Source organism: Diceros bicornis, chromosome X (assembly GCF_020826845.1).
Source record: "Diceros bicornis minor isolate mBicDic1 chromosome X, mDicBic1.mat.cur, whole genome shotgun sequence".
NCBI lineage: Eukaryota > Metazoa > Chordata > Mammalia > Perissodactyla > Rhinocerotidae > Diceros > Diceros bicornis.
The window spans coordinates 3,642,277-3,665,975 of record NC_080781.1 but is presented as its reverse complement, the minus strand read 5'-3'; the positions used below and the strand labels follow the sequence as shown (position 1 = coordinate 3,665,975).

General features: G+C 36.5%; 1 long non-coding RNA gene across 3 annotated transcripts in view; it reads right to left on the bottom strand.

Annotated features, from left to right (window-relative positions):
* Positions 1 to 1,051: 1,051 nt before the first annotated feature.
* The window catches only part of LOC131400698 (uncharacterized), a 36,621-nt gene continuing 13,973 nt past the window's right edge, over positions 1,052 to 23,699 (bottom strand). Inside the window, exons 1-3 of one of the 3 annotated variants that reach the window (XR_009217407.1) lie at positions 7,304 to 7,568; positions 5,897 to 5,955; positions 1,052 to 1,151 (exon numbers count right to left, since the gene is read on the bottom strand). This is a non-coding gene — a long non-coding RNA (uncharacterized LOC131400698). Of the gene's footprint in view, positions 1,152 to 5,896; positions 5,956 to 7,303; positions 7,569 to 23,699 lie in introns of those variants that run through there. The other 2 variants (XR_009217409.1, XR_009217406.1) reach the window with 2 other exon arrangements.

The following is a 23,699-nucleotide window of genomic DNA, read 5'->3' as shown; positions in this document are numbered from 1 at the left end:
TAATTGCCATCCGTGACCATGTACATGCACCCCTTTATCCCTTTTGCCCTCTCCCCACGGAAACAACCTAAGTGTCCATTGTTGGATGAATGGATTAAAAAGATGTGGTGTGTATATGTATGCACAATAGAATGTTACTCAGCCATGAAAAATGAAGTCTTGCCATTTTTGACAACATGGGTGGACCCTGAGGGTATTATGCTAAGCTAAATAAGTCAGATGGAGAGACAAATAGTGCATGACTTCACTCATATGTGGAAGATAAACAAACAAATATAGAGATACAGAGCACAGATCGGTGGTTACTAACAGTTGGGATTTTGATTCCTAACTCCCTGGATTGCTAGCCACTGCCTCTGTAACTGTCACAGCAGCTCCTATGTACCGAGCTATGAGAGGGCCAATGTGCCTATGCCTGTCTGTTTCTTTATTGGGCTAGCAGGAACTTAGCTCAGCCAATGCTGGTCATGTTTGCTCACTAATAGTAGGGGGGCAGGTGGCACCTAACCTAAGAGAGACCTCAAAGGTGTCTAGTCAGGTTTAAACTGTTGGCACTGGTAGTATTCTTACCACTGCTGGTTAACATGATTCATATGAGAAAGGCTTTTACACAAACCATCCTCTGAAAGGACTTTTCCTCCATAGACGTAGCAACTTTTGCTTCTTTAACGTGTACAGACACTGAAAAATACTGTTGTTGAATGTGTTTGTATCCCAAGGCAAACATCGTGATCTTTAGAGGGCATTTCACTTTGTCGCAGATTAAAAACATGTGCGAAAATATAATAATATAGTAATGATATATAGTAGAATAATTACATTTATAGTAATTAATATTATATAGTATATTATACCTAATATTAATATAATATGTTAATATATTGATATAATTAATAATATAATCTGTCATAAGGATACACTCATTATTTTAAAAATTATTTTATACAAAATAAATTCATGTTATTTTGTTTTATCAATCATTTAAAAACAAGTAAATTCAGGGGCTGACGTGGTGGCATAGTGGTTAATTTTGCCATTTTTGCAATGGTTAATTTTGCAAGCTCCACTTCGGTGACCCAGGGTTTGCAGGTTCAGATCCCGGGTGCGGACCTAAGCACAGCTCATCAAGCCATGCTGTGGTGGCGTGCCACCTATAAAGTAGAAGAAGATGAGCGCAGATGTTAGCTCAGTGACAATCTTCCTCAGACAAAAAGAGGAGGATTGGCAACAGATGTTAGCTCACAGCCAATCTTCCTCACAAAAAAAAAAACACAAGAAAAACTAAAGAAAACACAGAAAAAACTAAAGTCGGAAAAAGGAATACCATATATAATAATTACATTATATTAACACATATTATATAATATACTGATATGATACTGTAATATAATCTGTCCTAAAGATGTCTATTTTAAAAATTATTTTTATACCAAATGAATCCATGTTATTTTGGTTTATCCATCATTTGAAAAACAACTAAAATCGGGAAAAAGAATCCTAATGATGTCTAGAAACCATCTTTACACTTTTGCTGGAGACATCAAAGAGGGTCTGAAGAGAAATAACATGATGACGTATTTTCAGGTAATTAACATTGTGCATGCCCATTGGATTCTGAGGTGGTATGCAGCTATTCCAAATTCTGAAATGGGTGGGGGAGGAAAGATATGCTTTATTAGACCAAAGGATTTTCTCAGACAGTAGCAATAGCTTATTTTTCTGCAAGCAGGCAATTATCATTCTGTAACACAGTGCCACACACCTACAAGGAAATCTGTAAATAGCTGTTCTATTATCTTCGCAATTGGTACTATTTAAGTGAAACTGTCTCTGCATACTGTGAGTTGAAGATGGAATATTTGTTAGGCAATGCAAAAAGTTAAATCCCTGCAGAGATCTCACTTTATGTTGAGTTATTTTAGGGACATTCCATCTCATGTTTCATGAAGTCCATGTATACCACTTGAAGGAAAATGAGTGCTCCAAAAATATGGAATACAGAATACATATATGCATATGTGTGCGTGTGTATATATATAAAAATATATGTGTACATATATACATGTATATGGGATATATTATATGTAATCAACTTGAAATATTTTTCTATGATCTTTACCTTTAAAGTTACTAAAATTTCTACTTTCCTTTCCAAAATAATATTATGAAGGAATTAATATTATTTCAAGGATCTGGTGTCCCAGGCTAAATAATTGCTCAACGTTGTCATGGAAATAGAGAAATGCAATTAATTACAGTTTCTTGAAGCAGAGTGGATCACTCCTGCCTCCTTGCTAACATAACTTGTTTCTCTTCATATTAGCACCATTTCCTCACACTGTGTGAGATTTATTTGCATGCTAGCTCCATCTTCCGATGGAGGACAGGCAGAGGTGACACCATCATTCTGCGTACACTATGTGGGCAGGGACTGTCTCTTATCAAGTATTTAAATGGTCACTGAATTATTCCCAGCAGCTTGATAGGAATGGCTTGGAAAGAATGCATGGATGAATTGGCATTGGCCAAGATTATTTTGGAGGCAAGTTACAGAAAATTAAACCCAACCTTGAGAGAGAGAATGACAGAGACACAGAGATGTAGAGATAGAGACAGACAGAGAGACAGAGAGAGAGAAAACACAGAGAATCTTCCCCAAACTGAAAAGCGTAAATTCACTGGATTCATATGTGGCTCCATCCAATGGCTCCCAAAATGCTCATTAGAACATTGCCGTCTCTTACCTACATCTCAGTGTCCTGGTATTTTCTGCCTACATTGGCTTTATTTTTCAGCAGACTCTTCCTGAGTTCATGTGGCGTCATGGTCACCTCCAGCATCATATCCTTCCAGCTCAACAACTCCAGTGCAAAGAAAGCCTCTACATTCTGAAATTCCCACAAATCTCCTGGAATTTACATGGATGGCTCAAGTCCGGTCACATACTCATTCTGAATCAAGCATTAAAGAGATAGGCTGTACGGAATGGACAGCCTTCAGTCAAAAGCACACAGTGGGAACTGGAGGGTGGGGGAAGTCCCACAAAAACCACAGGGTCTAAGTTTTGGGTGGCGTCTGCTTAAAACTCAAGTCTCTGTTTGAGAACAGGTGAGGTATGGATGCTTGACAGACAGTGTTATCACATGAGATTTACAGATTAAATTTCGAGTGTGGGATTTGAAAGATCCATTGTTGACTTTCTCTTCCCTTCCAGATTATATATGATACATCCCAGCTCTATAGAACATCTGGAATATGGCCTGCAAATCTGTCTTTTTAAGGAGCTTCTGAGGGAATTTGTAATAGAATTTAGTTCACGTAATAACTAAAGTTCAGCAGCATACCCTCTCAGAATTTTGGCATTTGTTTAGCCAGCTTTTACATTTTGGCTTTCTATAATAATACAAGTAGAAAATACAATTTTAACAATGCTGTTTGTCTTGGTCCGTTCAGGCTGCTATAACAGAATAGCATAGACTGGGTGACTTATAAATAACAGAAATTTATTTCTCACAGTTCTGCAGGCTGGAAGTCTAAGATCAAGGCAGCAACAGATTCGGTGTTTGGTGAGGTACCTCTATTTAGTTCACAGATGATTGTCTTCCCCCTGTGCCCTCACAAGGCAGAAGGGGTGAGGGAGCTCTCTGGGGTCCCTTCTACAAGGGCACTAACCCCATTCATATGGGTCCCCCTCTCATGACCTAATCGACTCCCAAAGGCCCCACCTCCTAATACCATCACATTGGGCATTAGGATTTATCATATGAGTTTTGGTGGGATACAAATCTTTAGTCTATAGCGTGATTTTTTTCCCAACTCTAGGTTAATTCTAATTGTGCAGTCTAATTTATCATTAATTAGTTTATTATGAACATTCAGGTGAATTCCATTTTCATAAAATGTTTAATAAAATAGCTATTGGGTCTAATAGTTCTATAATTAACTATCTAATTTATCAGGAAGCATTTTAGAGTTTTAAAATAAGAAGGATTAGTAATCTTTGATCATTAGATGTCAGACTTAACAGATTATCCTTATGTTAAAAATGAAATTATGAATAAAAGTACGGTAATCCATTGTTATGGAATTCAAGGGTAGACCAGATTACTTTTTTCCATAGCAATTATACTTTTTTCACATTGTCCGTGGTTTATGTTGTTTATTCATTATTTCCTGTCTATGTCCCCTTGAATGTGAGGCCCACGGGATTAGGCATCTTTGACACTTTGGCGCACTGATGTAACCCAAGTGCCTAGAACAGTGTGGGGAGTAGGTGACAAATTTGATATTTGTCCACTGAGTGAGTGAACAAGTTAGTAAAAGAGAACGGAATCCAATAAAAATTATACAGCCTAGAGTAATTGTGTTTCCACCACAATCTCAATATATTCACTATTATGTAAATCCATAACAGACACTTCGGTTTCACTGGCTCCTACTCATTTGCTCAAAATTTGGGTAAAAATGTTAATAAGATAGAAAAAACCAAAAGTGCTTGAATACGATGAGCAATAAACTCACGGAGAGAAGTAGTAATTTAAAGTAATACTAAACTAAATGATCTGAAGTGCATTAAATAAGCTGGAATTAAATTGACTTCTAGATAAGCTATTTCCATATTTTTCCAAAATTGCATTTTGTATGTATTTGAGTACAGAAAGGCTTAATTTTTAAGACTTAGATTTGCCTTGCTCGATCGTGCTGAGCTGTTGTTTGTAATGCCCTGAGATGTGAAAACTGCGAGTAAAACCTGCCTCCTCATATTGGCAACTGAGATAATTTGGGAATCAGAAAGTTTTGCATTCTGGGAAGACTTGAGTGAATTAGGAGACATTCAGGGAAACAAAACAAAAAAACTCAGTAAGACTTAAAATAAGATTTGCCTCCCCAGTACATTTGAATAGGAACACTAATGTTTCCAAGGAAACATTATGCTCTTTTAAAAGAGGAATAAAAAACTCTCATAATAAGCTTTATCCTTCCCTCGGAGCTGTTACATTGTCTTCTTCATTCCGCTCAAAATTTCAGCAATGAGTTACAAGTCACCCAATATCTTCGTTTTACAAAAGCAACCGTTTTTTAAAATGTAGATTTTATTTGAAAGACACTAAAGAGAATGCTTCCTTAATAATAGGATGCTGATACTTGATGCTTTGCTTATTCAGCTCACCTCTATGGCTCTGATATATTTGCGACAACAAAAACGAATAACATTGAAGCCGACTGAACAGTTCCTACATAAGACGTAGTAGAGAATTTCAGTTTCTTTGCTCAGGACTTTCATTTTCTGTCTGTCATGGAGGTTAGTGATGTTTCTTTCCAGACACAGATCCAGGATGTGCTGGTACTGAATTAGTAATGTCCTTTAGATCATGGTTACCGTGTCTGTTAGGAGCAAGTTCATCACTAAAAACAATGTTTTTATAAAATATATAAAAGGAGTTCATATGGATCAACCAATTAATAACTAATTAGGTAATTGCTCAAATCAATAAATATTAAATATCATAATGTGTTGAATAAAAAGACCAAACTTTTTATTTTTTTAAAAAAGAATAAAACATCATAAAATATCCCAATGGGAAAAATGTTCTGAATACATCTGTAAGAGGTTTTTCTTTTCCCTTTTTTCTCCTTTCTTTTACCATTTATAACAGGCTAGTTTGACGTTCCTCTTTATATTTAATTAATAATATATACGACTGTCTCAGCGATGAACTACTGCTTGGCCATGATTTGCCACAACACTGTCACTTTCCACAAGGAAGAAATAAATCAGACACCGTGATTGTGGGCCCAGTGGCATTTATAAAATAACTAGGTGTCTTATTAATGAGGATAGCGTAAGGTGAAGAGGAATAAAATGTGCTTGAACAAAACCTTGAGCAGTACTTACGTATGGAACTCCATCACGAGGGCACAGTAATATCACTCTTGGATCCTCCTCTCTGGAGCCTTATGGAAACAGAGTAACAGAAGCAGCATTAGAAGGGGACCCCCAAACATGTCATGGAGACATTAACCAAACAAAGATATCGTATCCACTGAGCTGGAGGACCACAGCAATGCAGACACAGTGGTGAGGATAAAGCCCTACGACAGCAAGATTTGGTTTGGAAGCAGGTAGAGACAATCAAAGCTGGTTCCTTTGCAGTAAAGGGATTATGAATGCTCCACAGAAGGATGGAACTTGAGGTAAGACGCTGTCAGAGAGAGGACAGATGCAGGGGAAAAGAGAGGTGCCTGCCATCATCTAGGGCTAGGTTTGCAGGGAGCTTCACAGAAATTAGGATACAGCCACATTCACAGTCCCAGATGCAAAATTGAGAACTCATCCAAGCCCAGAACTGGGGGTGCAGAGAACGAGACTGGCACATCCACCAAGCACCCCGTGACAGGAGCCTCACCCCACTTCACGATGTGCCAAGGGTGTCTACAAGGCTATGGAATTACAGTGGGAATACGACCTGGTTGTCTCAGAGAATAGTCAAGACCTTGCAAGAAACACCTGTCTATGATAATTACTCTAGGAAAGCTACTGAGTGCTTTCAAATTGTTACATTTCTTTTTCATACCTAATTTTTAAAACTATTTATTGAAGTCTAGCACAAGTACAGACAAGTTTACAAACCCTAAGTGTATCATGTAATGAATTTTTCACAAAGTAAAAGTACCCAAACTATGAAACAGAATGATCTCAAATCAAGAAACAAACATTATCACCAGCTGTGAAATGCCCTTTCATTCCTCTTCCAGTAACTGCCCCATTGTAACCTCACTTTGCTGTCTACCACCTTAGATGTGTTTTGCCTGTTTTGAGAATCATCCATGTCTTTATATGTAGTTTTTGAGCCCATTCTAATGCTCATTCATTCTCGTTGCTTGTATTCATTTGCATGAATATATAAAACATTTACTTGTACTTTCTTGTAGATGGACATTTCTGGACATTGGGGCTGTTGTGAATAATGCTGAAATGACCATTTATGTATATGTCTTTTTGTAAACATACATGCTCATTTCTGTTGGTATTTCGCTCAATTTTAATTTCATCATGATTCATTGTTGAATGGTCTACATGTTTTAAGATGGCATATCACAAAGGTAATATTTATTTGTATACTCAAAAGTTCGTCTGAGAACTCACATTTATGCACTAACTATGCCTGTTAAAAAGAAAGAACGCTAGCACTAGTCAAAGAAAATTGTAAAGCAAAAATTAACATTAAATAGTAGGGCTGAGATGAAAGTGCTAAATCTTATTGGTTTATGGAAGTGAAACATAAAGGGATTTTAGACACACCCATCTGAGTTAGATTTTCTTTGTTTTATTCCAGTTCCTAGAAACTCACACACCCTTGGAGCTCTCCTTCATTGAACTTCATCCTTCACTGCACAGTAAAGCATTTCCAGTATAGATGATGGTATTTCTAAAAATATAGAACCCAGAAACACAAAATCAAGAGGACTAATCTGCCAGTGGGTTTAAGATATAAATGTTGGGCCTAGCTTCTCATTTGCTCACTCTTTATAAACCTGTGAGCTTTGTGTGGGGAGAACAGCATCTGGAGCCTACGTAGAATTCTATGCAAAAGCAGCACAGCCTGGAAAGATGTTGTTTCCCTAGTGGCTCCATCTTGGAATTCTCAGGAGACTATTCCACTGTTCCATGATCCCAGCTAGTTTTGGGTGATACACTAATGAGAAGACCTGTGAATTTCGTGGGCATCAAGATGTTATCTTACTTATTTCACTATAAAACGCTTTCCTTCATCAGAAGAATTTTGTATGGCACAGCAAGATGAGAAAGAAGCACAAATGGATTGCAATCATAAGAACAGTAGCAAGGAACGACAAATATAAGGCCTGAATGAATGTCTGTTCCAGAGATAGAAAACCCCTGTTTCTTCTCTGAAGGAAGGAGTCCAATGAACTATACTTTGCACCAGATGAATATCTCGTCGTCCCTGTATTGGGTCTTAAATTAGAGGCTCAGGATGGGTCACTACTGCAGACACAGTGGAGAATGCCATATCCAGTCCTGTTGAGAAAAAGTCGAAATTATTTATCATGAAGATAACCCCCAATCTTGAAACCATGGCCTTATTGTTCGTAAGCCCATTGAGAAAGCATTGGGTGGCTGTTGAAAGAGGATAGAGACTCCTACAGAATGGGGCTGCCATATTAACCTAATTTTAAGAGCCTTCTCCACTGTTGGCTTTTGGTACAAATATTGTCTTCCTCTAGACCCAGTCATCAAGAATCATCCTCAGTACACTTCCCAAAAACTCCTAAAAGTTTGTTCCTTCCAAGTGGCAAAAAAAAAATCATCATCCATTGGCAAAACATGCATGCAGATTCTTAGTTATGACAAAATCACTGATGATTCAGATATTCCAGGGAGGAAGTCCATTTTATGCTAACAGACAAAGACTGACGACCCCATGAGCTGATGGCTAAGAGGAATGCCAACAGGGGGTAGAAGACAGAAGAAGGAAGAAACAACACCTATGTTTGTATGAACCATTATGTAACTTAGAATTGTAGAAGCCAGGAATATTGTCTTGCTTGCTAACAACATACCTGTGAATACATTAACTCCCTTTAAATTATTCATTGAGTATTGTTTGCTGGATAACATTACTACTTAGATTGCAAAATATTTTGGTGGGGCTGTAAGTGAACTAGAAGGACGTTTACCCAAATCATGGAAGAAATGCTTTGGATTTTTCGCACGTGCTAAGTTGTAATCACAAAGGATGTACTAAAATGGCAAAATGTTAGATTGTAACTTGAGAGAAAAATATATAAATATATATATATATATATTTGTGTGTGTGTGTGTGAGAAAGATCAGCCCTGAGCTAACATCCGTCACCAATCCTCCTCTTTTTGCTGAGGAAGATTGGCCCTGGACTAACATCCGTGCTCATCTTCCTCTACTTTATATGGGACACCGCCACAGCACGGCTTGAGAAGCGGTGCACTGGTGCATGCCCAGCATCCGAACCTGTGAACCCCGGGCCGCTGCATCGGAGCACGTGCACTTAACTGCTATGCCACTGGGCGTAATATAAACATATATTTTTAATAATTTGAAGTGAAGATATAACGGGTGGTACTGCTCAAAGGGAGGCATGTGAGAAAATATTCAGGAGAACACTTTTTTTTTAGGAGAAAAATGTATTTGAGAAAGAGACATATAAAAATGTGTAGTTTAGGATGTTTGGCTCTGGCAGCATTTTCTGCAGCATAACCTCAGAATTGAATGTTTTTCCTCAGTGGTGAATTACCACAATAACTCCTGTTTGAGCTAGCCAGCCAGAAAAAGTGAGTTGATATATTGCAGATTCGAATACCCACAGGGTTAAACAGAGAGCTGGATCAAAGGAGATCTGAAGGAAGACCAAGAAGGCATGCAATGGCCAAGACCCTTCTTCATTTTGTGGGAATTGAAGTCGTTCCTATAGCTGAACTGAGAGTTTGTGTGACGTTTCCAAACAAAAAACTGTGGCCTTCTAAGAAAGGAATGTGGACCTGCCTTCAAAACAAACCCTGAGTGATGTGTAGGATGGGCTCCTTGAGATGAATCTGGCACACTCTGCTATCCACCGCTGTGATGACAGGAGAACAAATAGACTGGCTTTAATAGAAGTAGGGTCATGTGTGCAAATCTGAAACAATGCAGCGTGCTGATGCTTAGAGGAAGGATGCAAGGTGCAAATCATAGGAGCTAATGGATCATAAATTGTTCAATGTTTGTTTCCCCCTCTACCTCTGATTATGTCTCTGTTTAAGTATCTTTAACATTGACACTCTAGAAGGCAAATGAAATGAAGCAAGGAAATTTGCCTTTCAGCTCCCAAGTAGCCAAGCACTAAAAAAGTGATTAAGAAAACAATTTGAAATGGAAAGTGTGGGGGAGGGATCACTACACTTAGAAAATAGGACAAAAAACTAGGTTAAGTTTTCTATGCTCATCAAAAGATGTTGCGTATCTGGACAGTGATTCAGCTTGGTCAAAAAGAAAGGTTCCATTTGGAAAATGCTTGAGTCAATGATATTTACCAGGTTGACAGGAGAAGCATAATCCTATGGGTCTGTTGGATGGATATTATGCCTATTATGTTAGCTAATATTTAAAATAATGGGAAACTTTAAAAAATATAAAGGGAAATTAGAAAGAAAAGGAACAATCTATAGTGAAATCTTTATCTTGGGAATAAGAGAGAGTGGGAGACAGAAAGATAGAGATAGAATGATATATATAGAGAAAATAGATATAGATATAGATAAGATAGAGATAGATAGAGATAGACATAGAGGTAGAAGATAGAGATAGAGAGAGAGAAATAGAAATATATAGAAAGAGACAGACAGAGAGAGAGAAAGATAGAGATAGAGATAAATACCGAGAGAGAGAGAGAGAGAGAGAGAGAGAGAGAAAGACAGAGATAGGAATAGGAAAGAGGAGAGAGAGAGAGAGAGAATGTGTGGGATGACCAATCCATTGCTATAAAGGACCTCCAAGCCATATAAAAATATTGTACGTTTCATAGAACAGACACATATTCTGAAAGTCAGCAATTAAGCAAAGTTATAAATGTGAATCACCTCATTTTCCTAGCTGTATTCTAATGAGCAGATATTTTTGTATGAAAAGGCAGTATCCAAAAGTAGAAGGAAACTTCTCTCTCCTTCTAAAGTCCACATCCCAGGAACTGCCTTAACATAAATCAATGTCCTTTAAAAGAAGCAAAAGTACCCAGGAGAAAAGGGAGGGAAGGCAACAGAACAGGTTTGGAGGATAGGATGTTTTGAGGAGAAAATAATGATGCAATCATAGACTTGGGTGGTTGAATCATAATTCCAAACGAAGGAGGTATACACAAGGAAGACACATATAAGTGAATTTCCACCTATTAAAGTGCAACCAAATAAAAAAAAACGTAGGTAGAGAAGATTCACCATAGCTCAGCTCATCTGTAACGGTGTAGATACCATCCTGAGCCGGCTGACAGCGGAAGTCCTTGTATAGCTGAAGAATGTGCACCTGCACAAATATCAAGGTCCTTACTGGGAGACCCACGACGGACAGGGAGAATTTCACGTGGCTTCTCTTCATATGCACTTCACAGGTTAGTGAATGTGCATGGGGTTTTGGTGAAATGTTGGCTAGAAAAATCTATGGGACAGAATCATCTGAACCCTGTTTTTTTTGTATCTTCCTCCAGACTTGTATGTGGATCTTCTTGCACAACTCATATTTGTACTTCGGATGTAGGATTTCCAGGCATGAGTTTTCAGCTTATGCATCTTCTAAAGAAATATATGACATACAGTGTCAGTTATCTAAAAGAACAGTGTGTTCCAGAGTACCTTGGATTCACTATAAAATGAATTGACTACTTTGAACAATACAGAGAGAGAGAGAAAAAGAAAGAGTTTAAGCAATGAGGAAGATATTGTGTGAAACAAACCAAGAGATTGTCATCGGGTTAGGAATATGATTAAAATAATTATACATAAGTATTAACTGTAAGTGATATCTTTCCCAAAATACAAAAATACTAATGAGAAGAAAATGTTAAAAGGAGCTGGAAAAATGAAGTGTTAATGGCCACATATTTATAGCAACAAATTAAAAGTTAGAGCATAAATAAATCAAGAAATAGAAGCATAAGTACACAATTGAAAGATTAGCAAAATAATAATAATGTCACAGTTAACCTTTTCGAGTTATTAGTATGTGCTGTGCAATGCACTTAGCTCTTAAAAAGATTATTTGTTTAACTGCCTTACAACCTCGTGAAATAGCCACTACTTTTATCCCCATTATCCTAATAAAGAACCTCGAAGACAGAGTTTAATGCTTGTCAAAAGTTACCAACACAGTAACGTGTTGAATATGTGATTTAAACCACAGATGTCTTACTTCAGTGTCTTTCCTATTATGCTAAATTTACATATGGGTGTGTGCGTGTGTGTGTTTGGGTATGATGTGTATGGTTGTATATTGGAAAATTATTGAACAAATTAGTAAAACAAAAGTTCTGTAGCACTAGATAGAAGAAAACACATTGAAAAAGACAGTGCTATGACTTAAGGAAACCCAAAACATATGGGTAACAAAGAATGTAAATTAGCTCTTTTCATCTATTTAAAGAAAGAAAATGTCAGATTTCAATTAACAGGAAGGAATGTATTGCTAAAACTAACCACCAGCACCAAACATAATACCCTGAGAGCAAGATCAATGTCTATTAAGAAAAAACATGTTAAATAAATCATGGCACATTCCATTGAGCATACACTAAGCAGCATTACTTAAAATGTAGCAATTTAATTTTTAATATTTTAAGTATGATATGGAAAGTTACTGTTTTGTATGTGCATACATATAGTTGTTATGCAATTAAGTAAAAATGGTACATTATCATGTATATTCACTTTTAGATAGTAAATAGCTGTGATGGTGCAAATGCTCACACCACCAAAAAATAACCTTAAAGAGTAAGTGTCCTCAATGAAAAAGGCTTAGGAGTTTCTGAGGGGGATTATTTAATGTTATATCGTCGTGTTATATCATTTAGTACTTCTGACTTTTCTCAGATAAATACTTTTCTTTATAAAGTTGTTGACGTGGAAAATAAAACTTCTTCAAAAGACAATGTTGTACCAGATTAGATTTTTTTTTATCTAGGCATGAATTTTATTTGGGGGAATTGCTAAAACGTTTGAAAATGAATCAAATAATAAGTCCTAGAAATAAGGGATAGTGCGTATATTAAATTATGTTATGCTATGGTATTATATGAGAGGAAGAACTATTCTTGTACCCTCTAGGTCCTTCTGGCTGGTCTAACAATTAAATTGACATGAGATAGAATAACAGGAGAAAATAAAGTTTAATAACATGTATACATGGGAGAAACCCAAGAAAACTGAGTAACTCGCCAAAATGGCTGAAGCCACCACCTTAAGTATCATCTTTAGTTAAAGACAAAGGAGGATGTTGGGGGTAGTGGTTTGTGACTTCAAAGAGGAGGAAGGTAATTTACACAGAGATGAAAAAGCAAATGCTTGATAAGCAAATGTTTGCTGGGCCATCTGTAGACAATGGGACCTGAGAGAGAATTTTGATAAAATGGACCTTGCTCTAGTGTCTTCCTGTCAACCACACTTAGAGTTATCTATGGTGATAGCACCATCCTGGGACAGACCTTCTGTCTTAAATTCTTTTGGGCAGTTAGGAGGAAGGTCTAAGTTTCTTCCTGAGTCTTTTGTTCTTAAAAATATTCATGCCACAGAGACACATTTTGAGGAGGCACATTCTGATCCCCACACTATGTTATGCCATATATTATTTTGGAAAAAAATGCACTTTTAAAGCACTAATGTCCTTAAGAATAGAAGAATAAAGTATAAGTTGAAAGTTCAAACATGGAGAAATAAGAAAAAAATAAAAATAAATTGTAGAAACAACCAAAAGAATTTGTTTTCATTGAAATGAGCGACAATTACTTTAATAGGTTCCCCAAATCAAAATTGCATCTGTGAAGCTATTGGGATGATATCTTCAATGTGCTGAATTTACAGGGTAGGAAATTATCATATTTATATAAATATCATTTTCTTTCCAAATACAGTATAATTATTTTGTATCAGATGCCAATCTGAACTCACCAAGGATCTTTTTTTTTTGGCATAAAAATACAGAAGTCTGTGCCTTTCTAAAGCAAAATAAATTTGAAAAAGAATAAAAAGAATAATCTTTATTACTTCTAAGTGGAGAAATTAAGTCTAATCAAAAAAGTAATGAAAATACTTATTTCTTCTAAAGTATTTTTCTTTGTTAGATTTGAGGTGTGTATGCGTGTTTCGGCTTCGTATTTTATTAGCTTCCTAGTGGAAGCAGGAACAATTTCAGTGTGCTTTCCAAGAGCTTATTCTGGAGAAGACTAGACTGATGTTTTAATTGAATCATTGTCATCTTTGAGGAAAAAAGTCTAGCATAGTGAAATATGCAGCTATAAATTAACAGAATTTGAAGTGGAAAGAAATAATACACATTCTGCATATATATACATATAATCTGCATGAAAATGAGCTGAGGTTTAAAAATGGATGTGCTTTTCTAATTTAAAATTAATTATGATAAGGGTTTGGCCTGATAGCTTTCTAAATTCCACATCAACTTATCTCGAAACTCAATAGAGCTAACAATCATCTTTGGGGGCGGGTGTGGGGCAACACACGTGTTGGTTCAAGGGATAGTGCATCTAGGACCAGACGTTCTTTGATAATTTAGAAAATTTTCTTTTAAAAAGTTTGTGTTTTGTCTGCAAATGTTTATTCTAGAACTTGGCCATTTCTATGTTTTCTAAGAAATTGTAAAAAAAATCCTTATGAAGTTGGTTGTGAATGAATTGATGTGGGTCTGGAGAAGGAAAAATGTAAGGTCCCGTGTTCATATTTCAGATTAAATATGGGATCTCACATATGATTATGTCAACCCCCAAACTGCAGGAGTTATAAAAGCAAGTTAAATGACATTTATAATATTTTGAAATGAAACAGAAAGCATAAAGATCATTTCTTTTCTCGAAGTGAGAGATTAAACGCACAGAGAGATAGAGATGGAGAGAAAGAGACAGAGAAAGGGATTGAAAGTTGCTAATAGACTCTGTCCTCTGGAAATTAAAAGAATTAAACTCCCACTGGGAGGTGGCTCAATACTTTAGGAAATGGGAAGCGGGGAGATTGAATGGAAGCTAATGTCGGAGTGAGTGTGCTGTTCGTTAATTCTCATTACATTCAACCATTTCATGGGTGAATTATTCTCATTGTAGACATTGGGAATCACAGTTAGTTGATAAAGAACCATTGTCACAGTGATTATTAACGACCGCTGTTCTCTTGTAAAGGAAGTTAAAATATGTATACTCATCCTTTACTCTTATCAGAGACTACTACATGAAAGTTTGCACTAGTTAAATACATAAGTCTCAGAAGGAATGGGACATAACAATACTCCCTCAAACTGTGCTCATTATTAATTCACAAAAAGTCTCTAAAAAGAAACGTAGAGATAATGTGCATGCCCCTGTCTGTTTCAAAACTAAGCACACAATTTAGTACATAATATATACAGAAACCTGTGAGAGTTTTAATGACCCACCTTTTTAAGCATTAATTACCATTTAAAATTTAGAGTAAATGCAAATTGTAAATTGTGGTTTCAACTGTACTTGGCTTCACTGGGAACATCTTAAATACACAATAACAGATTCACATAACTTCGTGTTAAAAATCATCTTAATTTTGAGTAGAAAACCATTTTTAATATTCAAATGAATGTTATAATCGTGTAGCAAAAACAAGAGCTTAAGAAGTAAAAGAGATGCTTATAGTTGTTTGTTTAAATACCAAGACTATGGAAGCAGTCCCCTATGTAAAATAAACTGGAAGCCCTCTGCTCTTTGGAATGGCTCCCCTAAAAACTCCTTAAAGAAGAAATACTTAAAAGAATGAAGAATTTTACTCTTCCTTCTTGGTTTCCTATAAAAATGATTAAATGTGCAGGCTTTAGTGTATCTCATATAATCCAATGAGGAAAGTTTCTTATCCATTAGAAAAAATAATAAACAGTATTTATCAATTAAGTTATGACCTCCCTGTACCTTCTATCCCCATCATCATGGATGAAGAGGCACCCGTGCTCCTGAAGTTATACCTGGATATCCCAGGTACACAGGGACTCCTTCTTCCTTTTAGTCTTCTACTCCATCAACATGGGTCAAGGTGGGGGCCATCCACTGCTCTAGGACCCACTTCCCCTTTCTTCTGTCTCAATAGATAAATTTAATGAAGGGTCCCCAAACTATCTCATAGATATCCCTCCCTTCCTCTATAACTCTCAGCCTCAGTCACTTCTCTTGAATCTACCTGGCTGATGTCTTTTTGACCGTTTTTATCTTCATGTCATTCCCTCAGTCTTCCGTGTCACTCCCTATATCTCACCCTCTAATCTCTCTGATTTTTTAAAATTACATTTAATATGATTTTTTTAATGAGGCTTTGCACATTCTCTCCCCTTTTGCCCTGTATTTATCCTTTGCAACTCTTGAAATTTGTCCACACCACTGTTTATAATCGATGTGCATCCTGATCTGAAAGTTATTGAAAAAGTCTAAACTGTAGACATTAACGCTTATATAGCCTGTCAGAGATTATATGTCTTAAATTGTTTTTAAATCTGAAATCAAATATATCAGAAAATAGCATTGCAAATGTGGTGCCATAGAAAGCATCTTCCCTTCACCTCTATGTAGAAAGAATTAGTAAAAGATTTACAGTTAAAAGTGGCATATTTGAAATGTATATTTACTTTCTCCTGTTCTTCGACCATCCCCATAAAATAACCGTAAATAACTAGAGATGTAAAACTATTTTTAAAGACAAGGCAAACCTCAAATTGAGGATAACTGTCACTCTGTAACTTCCATGTATGGTCAACATTCAGTTCTTCGCTTGAATTTTCATGCTCAGTCCACCTGCACTCTATGCAATGTTTCCAACTCGGTTACCAACACAACTATCCTTTGATGTTATAGATGTTTCTTTCTTTTTCAACTCATTCGTTTGCCTTCCCACTCAGTCTAGAATCCAAGGTCCTTCATTAAAATTGCTCTCTCATGAGCAGGATTTTCCTCTTGCCCCTATCCTCTTCTATATGACTTTTCTGAATAAACCATATCTTTGGTTCAACCAGTTATTCAACCAGTCCCTGGCCATACAAGAGTATCTAAACATCGATAGAGACAAATACAGAACCACGAAGAACAATGTCACTTCAAAGGCAAGAACGCAAATATCCAATGGGTTCCCACTGTCCATGAATGTTTATAAATGAACAATCTCATTCTGAGATAAATATTTCAATCCTCTTTCCCTTTATTTAAACCCTTTTCTACCCTGTTTGCTCTTCCTAAAGATATTACCTCATACCTCATGCAGAAAATGAAACTCATCACAAGGGGCTCTCTCATTTCAAATCCATCACTCTGAGAGGATTATCTTCACTCAGACTTTCCCCTTTCCTGTTATAACGGACCAAATGTGTCACTTTTATCAAAGGCTTGCATCTCCATTTGGTTGTGGATTTCTTCCCCTGATAGCCTTCTCTCACCTTCACCATGAAAATTATCTCTTATTCTTGTTTCTTCATGAGTCCATCTCTCTCTATATTTTTTTCTCATGAGCAAACAAATATGCTCTCTTATATCCCATATTAGAACACAAGGAACTTTTTAAACTCTCATTTGTCATGCTCACAACCACCTTATTTTTCTGTATCTTTTTAGAGGAAACAAAATGTTTTTAAGAAAACCATCTATGTTTGCCATCTCCATGTTTCTACTCCTCATCCTCTCCCTAACAAAATTTAGTCAGTCACTCTCTGTCCTTTTTCAGCTTACAGAAGCCTCATGAACTGATTGACAAGTTGCAAGTATATCTCTCTGTCCTGGTGCATTTATTTTATATAACATGGCTGTGATCTCTTTCTTGACGGTTTTGTGGAATGCACCATTAAATCCATCTTCGCCTGCTGTTGTTTCTAAGATTATATCGTTGAAAATCTTTGCATTTTATCCCTGTCAATTATTGTACTAAGAATTCTAATTCTTCTCAAATCAAACTTGATAATTGCTACTTTTCTAGAAAGCCAACCACTAGGGTAATGGGTGTGGTCGTGTATTCAGAACGATTCTCTTCAACCGTAGAAAAGGCTTACTTAGCAGGGAGATTTCACTTACCCCACTGGACATAAAAAATAAAGTCTGGGCAGGTTGATATCGCTGAGAGAATCAACCTCAGTCGAACCACATAGGCAGTGAAGTCCAGGGATCTCTATGATTTGTCCAAAATCTACCTAGCTGCAAAACCTCACCACTCTAGACCCTACCATTTGGGGCTGCAGTCAGATGGCTACTCTTGGAGCAGGCAAATACGTTATCATGCAAAAAGTGGGTAAGCAAAAATATTTCCTGGTTGAATGAATGTAGGAGCTTGGGCAATAATCCATGCCCAGCATAAATGACCATCAGCTCTGCTACTTGCTAAGTGAGCTTCTTGTCCTGTATGACATCATCTGAAAATTGGAAATCATAAAGTGGCTTTTATTAGAGTGAAATATTCATTAAATTTAGATTGTGGTACTTGGTATTTAATGATCAAATGTTAGTTAATAATATTCTCTCTTAATATCCTTTATGACTTCTCTCCCTAAATATTTCAATTTTGATTGCCAGGTAAAATACTCCTACTTTTCAATGACCTCAGTGGGAATCAATTTATTATGCTTCATTAAATTTCTGTTTCTAATGTTCTTATAGCTTATTTCATAATTTTCTGATCACAGCCCTCTTTATAAATGAATTTATGATATTTGAGGGCATTGTGAATGTTTTCTTCATTACTGATGCAATTATGTCTCTGAAGGTATTGTATACACTCGGCATATATTAGTTCTTGATGAAACAGTGTTTGAGTAAATGCATGGAGAGAGTTTTGGGATAATAATACATTCGTAAGGTTTTAGATTAGAAAAAGCTTATTTACAGAATGGGGACATTTTATTAGTATACATTTATTATTTTGTTATTTAACTGATTCTATTATTGCACACAATTCATTAATAATTTTAACATTAATATTTTTGTATATATGTTATTACATATAGAGATGTATATATATTATGTACATAGATATAGTGATCAAATATATATTGATAAATACTGCATAGATATATAGACATATAGGTATAGATTGGTGGATGTATCAGTCAGGGTTCAATCAGATGATCAGAACCAGTAGATATATATATATATAGACGTAGATATATAGATATATATATATACACACTCACACACATATATATATTTTTTAGTTACAAGCAATTGCCTAAGGTGATTGTGGTAGCTACCTAAGCACATCTGAAGCCCATAGGCAGCTTGTTACAAATAGAAAATTACATCACAGACAGGCTGGAACTCACGGCTGGATCAAGCTGTCGTCCACAGACCGACTGTCTCTCTCTCTAGTTGTTGAGTTCCTCTGGAAAAGTAGATGTCCAGAACATAAACCTGTGCTACCCTCTACCCAGATCCCTGTTTCTTGCATTTAAAAAATTTTTGCCTTTCATGAAATACATATATTCACATCTAAATCAGAGCTTCCAAGTTCTAAAGTCAAAAGAATGACGGACGCCTCTGACATCTCTGACATGGTGAGGCTTTTAGTTTGGAGAGCTTCCTGCTTCCCTTCACATCCTAGCATCTGTAATGGCAATGTGGTCTCCCTGTGTGTGTGGCAAACTTCAGTGGGAGAACAACCTTGAAGAATGAACACACTGAATGGAGTGAGTCATAAAAGAATAAAATACATGCTATTTACTATTTTAGACAGCATTTTGGCAAACAGTGTTAAAATCTACAAAGTCGCTAAAACCCTCAGCAAAGAGAAAATATATATCTTTGCTTCTCTTCTATTTTTTTTTTCCCTGTAATTCTCCTTATTCAATTTTCTTTTCCATTCTTTTCATTCCACTTCAAGTTTTTCTTCCTAACTAGGTTGGAACATCAATAACAATAAAAATCATAGAGAACAGAAAGAACTGAAGACACTGCAAATCCAGTGACAATCTCTCTTTACTTTCATGCAACATGAATAGCTAATAGATGCAAAAAGAAAAAACAAGGAGAAAGGCCATTGCCAGTGTCATCCGCTAGTTGCAGAGCTTAAAGTTTGGGAGAAACTTCAAATTCCTACAGTAAAATTGAGTAAACTCCCTGTTTCTGATATTTCTCTGTACCAAGTCCAGATGGCCATAGCTTGCTCATTCTTACTTAATGCTTAGCATAAAGTAGACACTAGACAAGCTATATCAATTGATTAAATTCACAAATTTAAATGAATGATTAAAACAACCGTATAAGAACTTTGGTGAACAGGCCAATCTTTTTCACTAATTGCATAGACTTGTTTTTTGATAATATGAAAATGTTCTATTTACACGTGTGAATGTCTAACTAAACATTACAAACCGAAGAACCGTGAAAATATGCTGCATTAAATATTAAAAATATCCCTGGCTTAAGGTCATCCAACATGCTAAAAATGCAATGTTTGGAACTAATTGCTTGTCAGTGGTTACTGTAATCTGATTACATTTCTTAATAAGAAAGTAAAAATTGTTGATCTTAAGGAAGGATAACTGATATTGATTCTATCTTGTGCTGGCATAAACTTCTGGTAGCTGCAATGTCTTGCCAGTGTAAATGACTCAAAAATAAGCCAGTGACCCACATGGACCTAACATGCAGAACCATTCAGCCACCCCCTAAAAATTATTTCAGACACAATATAATCACTAAGAGGCAGGTTGCTGGAATATGAAGTTAGTGGTTAGCTTGTTCAGTGTAATTTGTAATTGTTTGGAAATGCCAAGTGGCTCTTGTAAACAGAAGGCTTTACCTGTAAGATGCTTAAGGTTATATCAGCGTCTTATTCAGATGACAATGGTGAGAAAACACCTGCATTGAGGCATTTGTTGGATTAAATGCAACAGTACTCAAGAAAGTGTGGCTAGCTAGTGGTTTGACTACAGTGATAAAAGTCATTTTGAGTCTGCTGTCTGTGACAATAAAATAGCGACTTACTTTCTTAGGCCTTGTAGAATCACATTTTATTGGTATTTTACTTTTAACAATATGGTAAGAAAATTTAATTATCTCTTCCTCTTCAAAGATTTCCGTCTTAATTATCAAGTGAAGGAATTTTTGAAGTGGTGTGGTAATGCCAAAATACTTTCCACAGATCTTGTGTCTGATGATACTACTTTTTTCCGTTTATCTCCCCATAGTTAGAAATGGGCTGGTAAAATATCAGTAGTCTTTCTGGTATCTCAGACACATAAATTCTGCCAACCATTATGGATGTTCTGTATTCATTTTTCATAGAAAAGTATTGTTATCAAAAATAAAAAAAATTAACACAATCTTAATAATTGAATATATGTATATTTTGTATACTTATGTTGTCAAGTTATTTAATACAATTGTCTCAGTCTCTTCAGTTGTAACGGGAATGACTTAACTACCTATCTATGATTATTAAAGTGTATCATTATCTAAATTATAGTATGTAAAGTATGTAGACACTATCAGACATAATAAGCACCATATATTTTTGTTGGAACTGTGTGTTCATAGCATTTCTATAAATCCCGATGCATACACATCATGTAAGTGAAGCCCTGAGATGCCCCTTTCTACTATACCAAACCACCAAGTTCGTTACCATATGACAAAAGTGAAGTGGCTGATGGTAGCACCTTTTCAGTGAGGAGAGCTGGGTCATGTTGGATGAAGACAAACAGGGATGTTTCTTCACAAGGACTTGAAAGCACTTTGACATGCAGAGAATGGAGGCCGGAAGTGGAAGGAGGAGAGGGCAGTGGAACAGGTCATTTTTTATTTTCCTTCCTTTCCTCTTCTTTTCCTCTTTCTTTCTTTTCTTTTTCTCCTCTCTCCTTTTCCTCTCTCTCTCTCTACCACGTCCATCCTTTTTCCTTTTAATAAATCAAAGCCGTCTAAAATCATTATTTTCTCTATTTACTTTGGCAAGTCATTTCAACAGGAGTGCATTTCCAGTTCATCTTTGGATACATTTTTTTATGTTTTAAATATTTTATGAATTTCATATGCATTTCTTTTATCTTGGAACTATAATTGCTCTCTCCAGGTCAGCGTTTGGAAACCATCTGGTTTGGCAACTAACAGACGGACTATATTCCATTATCTCCAACTTTCTATCCAGTCAGACACTGCCCACATCCCACAGTTCCATCTTTAGTTTCATTGTGAATCCACATGCATAAGACCTAGTAATACCTAGTGCAGTGCCTAATAATACGTGTGGACTTGAGCACAATTGGGTTGTAGTGATTCAGGTTATCTCTTCCTGTCATCGTGTTGTCTTCAAATATTGAGAGATCAAATAATCAATGATGACTTGGAAGAAAAGGAGCCTATGTGTATCCATTTGTTAAAAGTGATTCATGGAAAACTGTAACCCACAGAGTGACTATTCTCAATGAATTTATTTTTCTCATTCCCGTCCCCACTGCTTGCGTAAGGGGCAATGTGTTCTCGCTGAAACCCAGCTCTGTTTCTTCCTCTGTTGATTAAAAAAAGTTGGTTGAGTGAAGAGTAGAAGGTTAGGAAGAAATACTATCAATGGATTATAGCCACGAAATAACTGTGTACTATATGCTACAATATTTGGGAGATGGCACCAACCTGAGCCTCTTTGAAGGGAAAGGCCAGTAAATTGTGTTAACGCTTTTCATACTTTCTGTCTCCTTCCAAAAGATGTTTCAGAGGGCTGAGTATAAACAGATTAACCAAAATTTCTCAGTCTGGATGATCAGTACATATAACGTAAATAATACCCTTAGTTTCTTTCTTTTTCTTTTTTTATTTTTGTGAGGAAGATCAGCCCTGAGCTAACATCCATGCCAATCCTCCTCTTTTTTGCTGAGGAAGACCGGCCCTGAGCTAATATCTATTGCCAATCCCCCTCCTTCTTTTTCCCCTTTTTCTCCCCAAAGCCCCAGTAGATAGTTGTATGTCATAGTTGCACATCCTTCTAGTTGCTGTATGTGGGACGCCGCCTCAGCATGGCCGGACAAGCAGTGCGTCGGTGCGCACCCTGGATCCGAACCCAGGCTGCCAGCTGCCAGCAGTGGAGCTCAAGCACTTAACCGCTAAGCCACGGGGCCGGCCCCTACCCTTAGTTTCTAAGTGCTGTGAGTTTTTCCTCAATCTCTCACCTGTGTTATACCATTTAATTACCGTAATCACATTTTTATAATGAGATGGGTGATATTAATAATATTAATATTTCCCACATAGCTGTGCTTGATATGTCTCCTCCAAATTCTTATCAAAATGCCTGTTAAAAACACAGGTAGCGACGGAATCCAAATAGCTACAAAATGTGGGTGTCTTATTTATGTACGAATATCAGTGAGAGGGAAATACACAAACTTGCGTCTATTATTAAAAGCTCTGTGGGACATATCTATTTTGGAATCAGATGTGCATTTAAAAATCGTTGGATGCATGCATGTTTGAGAAAATCCTTCATGGAAGGAAGAGGATATAACTTTTTTTTGAAATAAAAACCCTGAATGGAAAGGAGACATTGGGTCTACTCTCAAGGTTGCAAAAATGAATCCATCGCTTTGTGATATAAAGTGAGATTTTAGAATGCTAATGATGTTATCTAGAGACAGTCATGAATACAGACTTTTTAAATTAAAATTAAAGCTGTAAAGAATGCCTTGGAATAATGAGAAGACGCTCATTTTAGGCCCTTCGTTTGGACCCCTGAAGACTGGTGACGATGAGCTTTATCATCGATTTGGGGATTGGTTACAGATGTAAAGACTTGTAGCGGATGCTTTAATAATATTGGCTGGGGCCTCTGTTGAACATACATTGGGGTTCATCTTCTTGATCCTCCTCCCCACGTCTGTATCCCTCAATTGCTTGATGGGTTATTCAAGAATGTTCTCCCACTAACCCTTTTCCTCAGAGTCCCTTTCCCAGGGAACCCTGAGTCAAGCATGT